Source organism: Myotis brandtii, unplaced genomic scaffold, assembly GCF_000412655.1.
Source record: "Myotis brandtii unplaced genomic scaffold, ASM41265v1 scaffold105, whole genome shotgun sequence".
NCBI lineage: Eukaryota > Metazoa > Chordata > Mammalia > Chiroptera > Vespertilionidae > Myotis > Myotis brandtii.
In genome coordinates this window covers 1107935-1115540 of record NW_005353538.1, presented here as the reverse complement: position 1 = coordinate 1115540, position 7606 = coordinate 1107935, and positions in this window count along the sequence as shown.

Sequence of the window (7606 nt, the reverse complement as noted above, 5' to 3'; positions counted from 1 at the left end):
TTCGCCCCAGGGGCCCCGAGGTGGTGACCGAGGAGGACCTGCACCTCCTGCGCCCGGAGGCGCTCTGAGAGGGGCCTCCCGGGCCACGGCTCGGGCCGCGTCTTCCGGAGGCGCCTCGGAGAGAGGCGCCGGGAAGCTGCGGAGCCAGTTATCCTGGGAATAAGTTGTGCAGGGAAAGGGGTTCGGCCTGACCCTCACCAGAAGGGTTTTATGTGTTTGTCCCCAGAAGTACTTTTCATATCTCAATGTCCCCGCTAACCCTTAACAGAAATAACAAGAAAGCTAGGTTGTTCCAGGCAAAACAGAAATTGAGGCTGGAAAAGCTAGGTCGGGGGCAGAAAATCCTGGCCTCGCCCAGCTCCGACCGAACACCCAGGACAGCGGCCAGGCCAGGTGACACATCTGCAGCGCCCAGCCGGGAAGTGAAACCACCGCCGCTGCAGGAATCCGCCCGATGGGCAGCGATGGTCTGACCGCCAGCTTCCCTCTTCTGCTGCTGCTTCCAACCCATCAGATAAAGTCAAATGGGTTCCCCAAATCAGTCACACAAGGTGCCCTCTAACAGTCCGCCTCCAGCTTCCCTATGCCAACAACACCCTCCAATCTGTTCTCTTTGTTGGTCTTTATATGCACACAACCAATAGAAAGGTGATAAAGAAGCGTGAAAAGGCTGTTCTTGAGATTAAAAAGAAGATTCCCCTTACAATTTTTAAAATGCTTAATTTGTAGCATGTCATCTCCCACCCAGATTTTAAAACACTCATGTGAGGAAATAACCCTACACCTTGTGCCCATCCTGGAGAGAGGTGGCTTAATAAATGGTTACTTAATAAAATGTAACAATGTGAGACCTTTGTTTGCCTCACTGTCTTTCCAAGTAGCATGAATGTTAAGGGGAAAGGAGCCTAAAGATTTGAAACTGGGGTTTCTCCCTATACAGCAGCGGTTCTCAACCTGTGGGTCGCGACCCCTTTGGGGGTCGAACGACCCTTTCACAGGGGTCACCTAAGACCATCGGAAAACACATATATAATTACATATTGTTTTTGTGATTAATCACTATGCTTTAATTATGTTCAATTTGTAACAATGAAAATACATCCTGCATATCAGATTCATAACTGTAGCAACATTACGGTTATGAAGTAGCAACGACAATAATTTTATGGTTGGGGGTCACCACAACATGAGGAACTGAATTAAAGGGTTGCGGCATTAGGAAGGTTGAGACCACTGCTATACAGCCAAAAAATGAGGCCAGGCGAAGGAAAGGGGTTTGCTTCATAAATAAACTTACCTTCCACAGGGGCTTGGCTGAAGTCCTGACAAAACAAAAGTGAGGAAGCAGCCAGAAGTAAAATATGAAATTGCTGCCCATTTTTACCTGGGAATCCTGTCACAGCTAAAACTTTAAAAGAGTCTGTATAGTGTCTTGTAAGATAGTCAGATATCCTTATAACTTTACTAGAGGCCTGGTGCACAAAAATTTGTGCACTTGGGGAGGGGGTGAGGTGTCCCTCAGCCTGGCCTGCACCCTCTCACAGTCTGGGAGCCCTTGGGGGATGTCCACCTGCCAGCTTAGGTCTGCTCCCAGGGGAATCAGGCCTAAGCTGGCAGTCAGACATCCCTCTGGCAGCCGGGGAGCCCTTAGGGGATGTCCGAATGCTGCAGAGTCAGGAGAGGCTCCCAACCCTCAGCTGTGCTCGAAGCTGTCAGCCTGGCTTGTGGCCGAGTGGAGCTCCCCCTGTGGAAGTGCATTGACCACCAAGGGCAGCTCCTGCGTTGAGCATCTGCCCCCTGGTGGTCAGTGCGTGTCACAGCGACCGGTTGTTCCCTGTTGTTCTGCTGTTAGGGTCAATTTGCATATTACCCTTTTATTATATAGGATGTCAGCCCTTTTCAGTTTCCTGATGAGAAGCATAGACAGTATAGAATTAAGTTATGAACCCCTTGGGTTAGCAGGGTTCAATTTGAGTAGTTGATAGGTCTGATCCAACTACCATATCTCAATACTTTTCCCCCCTCTCTAGTTCAAACAGATTAACAAGAATCATAGAAAATATGACACTTTAGGAATATAGATGAATTATTTGATAATGCATTATTTTTATAGTGAAATGTATGTTTTAAAAACACTATGTAAATCCAATCCTTTGGCCTTTTAGTTAATATTGAATATAATTGTTTGGGTGGTCTGTGGTAAATATGGTTTTGGAGGGTGTGCTATACCCAGTGAGTCACCTATTTATTGTAACAAAGTGCTTCCCAAGATGTATTAGCCGTGTTCATTTGGTTTGTAGTCACTCTCACTTTCCTCCTACCCTACGTTTTGAATTTTGAACTATAAAGCTGTTAGCTAAAGTGTTAGGCCTGAATTGTTGGCTGGCTCTAGAGAATCTATCTGTAGAAAAGATATTTAAAAAAAGAGAATCTGTCTGTAGAAAAGATTCAAAAATAAAATTGAGGTTTTCAGTGTCTTTATTTATAACACAATAGGATTTCTTTATTTTTTTTTAAAGAATGAGATGCAACTAAAAAATGCTACTTGGAATTCAATCACAAGAATGGGTCCTCCTAGCAAGCATTATTTGCCAGTCTCACATCCTATTTACCTAAAAATAACCAGAAAAAAATCACATTAATTTTAAATCACTTGATTTCATTTTAACTTCAATTAAAAATATTTAGAATCTAGAATTCCAAGTAATTTGAAGTTGGATATATTTATAGCTATGATACTATTTTTAAAAAATATATTTTTATTGATTTCAGAGAGGAAAGGAGAGAGAGAGAGAGAAACATCAATGATGAGAGAGAGAATCATTGACCGGCTGCCTTCTGCTCACCCCCCTACTGGGGATCAAGACTGCAACCCCCACATGTGCGCTTGACCAGAATTGAATCTGGGACCCTTCAGTCAGCAGGCCGACACTCTATCCACTGAGCCAAACCGGCACAGTGGTTCTCACCCTTCTGGCCCTTTAAATACAGTTCCTCATGTTGTGACCCAACCATAAAATTATTTTCATTGCTACTTCATAACTGTAATGTTGCTACTGTTATGAATCATAATGTAAATATCTGATATGCAGGATGGTCTTAGGTGACCCCTGTGAAAGGGTCATTCGACTGCCAAAGGGGTCGAGACCCACAGGTTGAGAACCGCTGGGCTAGGGCTATGATACTCTTAAAACTCAAATGTTTTTTGTTTGTTTTTTCACATTCTAGGTCACAGTGTACATAACATTTAATATTTTTATTGATTTCAGAGAGGAAGGGAGAGGGAGAGAGAGATAGAAACATCAATGATGAGAGAGAATCATTGATTGGCTGCCTCCTGCATGCCCCCTACTGGGACCAAGCCCACAACCCAGGCATGTGCCCTTGACCAGAATCGAACCCAGGACCCTTCAGTCCACAGGTCGACACTCTATCCACTGAGCCAAACCAGCTAGGGCCTCAAATGTTTTTAACATGCTAAAATGGATTTCACACTTTTAACTTTCTATAAAACTTTTTAAGGAAACATAATAGCTTTTTTTTCAAACTCAATAAGCAAATATGTTCATTACTTAAGAAAAAAAATTTGCCCATACCATCTGTAATAATAAAAGTGTAATATGCTAATTAGACTGGACAGCCGAACAACCTTGCGGATGTCCTTCCCGACAACCTTCCTGATGAAGCCGGGGCTGTGAGGGCCGGCCGAGGCAGGCAGGGCTGCGAGGGCCGGGCCCCTTGCATGAATTTCATGCATCGGGCCTCTAGTCCTATATAATAAAAGCCTAATATGCAAATCAACTGAATGGCAGAATGACTGGTTGCTATGATGCACCCTGACCACCAGGGGGCAGACACAACACAGGAGCTGCCCCCAGCCCACAGGCCCCAGGCCAGCCAAGGCGGGTGCCAGCGGGCCTCTAGTATCCTCAATATAATGATTTACACCTGGCTGAGCTGTAGAGGTTAACATTTTCCCTCTTTCATGACTTGCATTACAATATTCTGATTTCCAAAAGAAGTTTCAGCAGGTAAAGCTCTTTTCCAAATACTCTTTAGCAACATCTGGTAGTCACTAAGATTAAAGGCTAATAAGCCCAAGGAGCCAAATACCATTTTTTCTTTGGGTTTCATAGGTAAAAAATTGCCCTTCAATTTACACACCTGAAGAAGATGAAGCAGCACCAGCCTACTGTAGGCTGAGCCAAGGTATCCTCAGAGAGGTACAAGTACTGTACTGAAGCTAAAAGCAGACGTTTTCAATCATGGAGAGACCACACCAGGCACATTTTGTTGGAATAAATGTTCCATTTCTGCCTGGCGGGTGTGGTTCAGTTGTTGCACATCAACCTACGAGCCAGAAGGTCTCTGTTTCATTCCTGGTCAGAGTATATGCCGGGTTGCGGGCTTAATCCCCAGTAGGGGGCGTGCAGGAGGCAGCTGATCAATGATTCTCATCATTGATGTTTCTATCTCTCTCCCTCTCCCTTCCTCCCTTCCTCTCTGAAATCAATAAAAATATATATTTAAATGTTCCACTTCTATAGTAAACAAGTTGAAAAGTAGGAAAGCTATAGTACAAACAGGGAGAGTTAAAATGGGTTAAACACATATTCCCCAAACTACCAGGTTTAATTTGCAGAATTGATATTCCTTTTGACAGATAACATTCCCAAGGCACCACAACGAGCTAGCTCAGTTCACCAGGTGTCTTTTGGCCTCATAAGGTCCCAGCATTGTTTGTCTTCTCGTCAGCACCCAGAGAATTCTAGCTATTCATTTTTCCTCTTCAGTTTTTAAAAAATATATGTATTTTATCCATTTTTTACAGAGAGGAAGGGAGAGGGATAGAGAGCTGGAAACATCGATGAGAGAGAAACATCGATCAGCTGCCTCCTGCACACCCTCTACTGGGGATGTGCCCGCAACCAAGGTACATGCCCTTGACCGGAATTGAACCTGGGACCCTTCAGTCCTCAAGCCGACGCTCTATCCACTGAGCCAAACTGGTTAGGGCTTTCCTCTTCAGTTTTACTAAAATTACTGCTCACCAGCAATTTTAACTTATTAATTTAAAAATAATGTGTGGCCCTAGCTGGTTTGGCTCAGTGGCAATGTCGGCCTGCTGACTGCAGGGTCCTAGGTTGAATTCCAGTCAAGGGGACATGCCCGGGTTGCAGGCTCAATTCCCAGTAGGGGGTGTGCAGAAGGCAGCCGATCAATGTCTCTCACTCATCATTGATGTTTCTTTTTCTCCCTCTCCCTTCCTCTCTGGAATCAATAAAAATGTACTTAAAACAAAAAGAAAAGAAAAAAATCTAAATGCATAGCATTAAAAGAATAAATTAAAAAAATAATGAAAATAATGTGTGTGCCCAAGCTGGTTTGGCTCAGTGGCGAGAGCGTTGACCTGCAGACCAAAGGGTCCTGAGTTCAATTCCAGTCAAGGCCACGTACCTCGGTTGCAGGCTCCTTTTCGGCCCAGGCCCTGGTCAGTGTGTGTGCATGAGGCAACCAATCGATGTTTCTCACATTGATGTTTCTCTCTGTCTTTCCTTCTCTCTTCCACTGTCTCTAAAAATCAATGGAAAAATATCCTTGGGTGAGGATTTTAAAATAAATTTAAAAAAGAATGTGTGGCTGGGAAGACACTGATATCTGGAAACTAATTTTTTAGGCATAAATTTACTTTAGTTGACTTAGATCAAGAAAGAACTGCTGCTGTCCCCACCTATGGGGCATTGATCCCCTTGAGTAGGTTCGGGGCGGTTGCTGACGGTCACATTGATGGGGCCCAGGACACTCTTGTGGAATGTCGTGGTTCAGTGTGTGTGCCATGCCTCATTTGGCCCAGGACTTTGCAACAAGATTATATTTCTGAATAACCTTCTCTACAGGGATAGCAACAATTGTGAAAAAGTGCCTCGTTCTGGTCTCCAGCTGCGGTCAATTTGTAGAACCTTTTATTGGTCCTTGAAAATAGAACTGTAATTTTAGGTATGAGCCCTGGGAAGGCAGTTTATAGCTAAAAAGTAGGCAATCTCTTCAGTCCTGAGCGCCATGGTTGGATTACCAGAACAAGACAGTGAGCAAAGGGGAAAAAATTCAGTGCAGAGTCTCCTTAGTGACTTTCCTAACTCTTCATCTGCTTGATGAATTTTATATTTTTTAAAAATATGTTTTTATTAATATTTTTAGAGAGAGGAAGAGAGAATCATCGATGAGAGAATAATGTCAACATCTATTGGGTGCCTCCTGCACGCCCCCTACTGGGGAGGGAGCCCACAACCTGCGCTTATGCCCTGACTGGGAATTGGTTCCTGGGTCACTCAGCCACTGAGCCACACCAGCTGGGCTGCTTGGTGAATTTTTAAGATTAGTCTTTATCATGTCAACTACCCCCAATAAACCTTTAGTGTCTCCTAGTTTCTTTTTACCACATGGAGTTTACGCTTCATAGACAGATTGGAACTGCCAACGTGCCTAGCGGAGGCCCTAGCCAATCTGACTTCCCTCCTCTCATCCAATGTATTTGTTACTCTGGCCTCCTGCAGAGGACCCATTCCCTCAGCTTCCTTGTTTCCCTTGGAAAGCCTCTCATTTCCTGTCCTCTGGGCCTATCTAGAGTCCATTCAAAACCCAGCAGATTCCCACAAGCTCCTATCCTCCCACCTCCCCCTACTTGCTCTTGGCCAACTGTGACAGGTGCAAAGGCCAATATTCAAAATGTCAGAGTATGAAGTAAGGAAAGGTTGATTGATTGAAGATGTGTCCAATTGAGATGAAGGACATAGAGATTCCTCAAATTCATCTTCCTAGGGTCCAGTATTCAGGCTTCTTTTATGTCAAGGTAAAGGAGAATGGGAGGGGTAAAAGGTGCCTGACAATTGCAGACCTCTGGGCACCAACTGGGATCAAAGGAAGAGTGTGAAATCTCTAAATCTCTTTGTTCCCTATCCATTGACCCCTGCTGATCTAAGTCCTGCAAATCTTTGATAAACAGTCATTTATTTTGTACATATTTCCTCACCTCTTCCAAGAGGTACCTTCTGGCAAGGAGCTGTTCTTCCAAAAACTTATGCCTCAAGCAGAACTCCTCTAGTAATTAGCATGAAGGCCATGGGAAACGCAGGTTAGAATTAAGATAGAATCACAGCAGAAAGCAAATAAAGGAAAAATTGACTTTGAGGCAGAGAGTGAGCATTTAGCTGCTCCACAACCAGAGTTCAGGTTCCAGTTCGATCTGGGTTCAAACCCTAGTTCTGCCACTTGTTAACACCATAAACTGGGGAGCTTTCTTTCTTTTTTTTTTTTTTCAAGAGCATAAGAGTCTTTATTCGAGCTAGCTCGGCTCCCCCACCTTGTCGACGCAGCGACAGGAAGCAGAGAGAGAGAGAACTCTGCGTGGAGAGGGGTTTTATAGGGGGTTGGAGTAAGGGGAGGAGAAAGGGCTGTGGGCCTTGCCGATTGGCCAGGCGCAAGTCGGTGTCTTGTTCCTGGGTGTGGCTAGCAGAGGCTTAGACTTCCGGGAAGGAGCTCCTTGCCAAGCACATGGCCAAGGTAAGATGGAGCACTTACCCTGGGGCAAGATGGAGGGCGTAGCCCT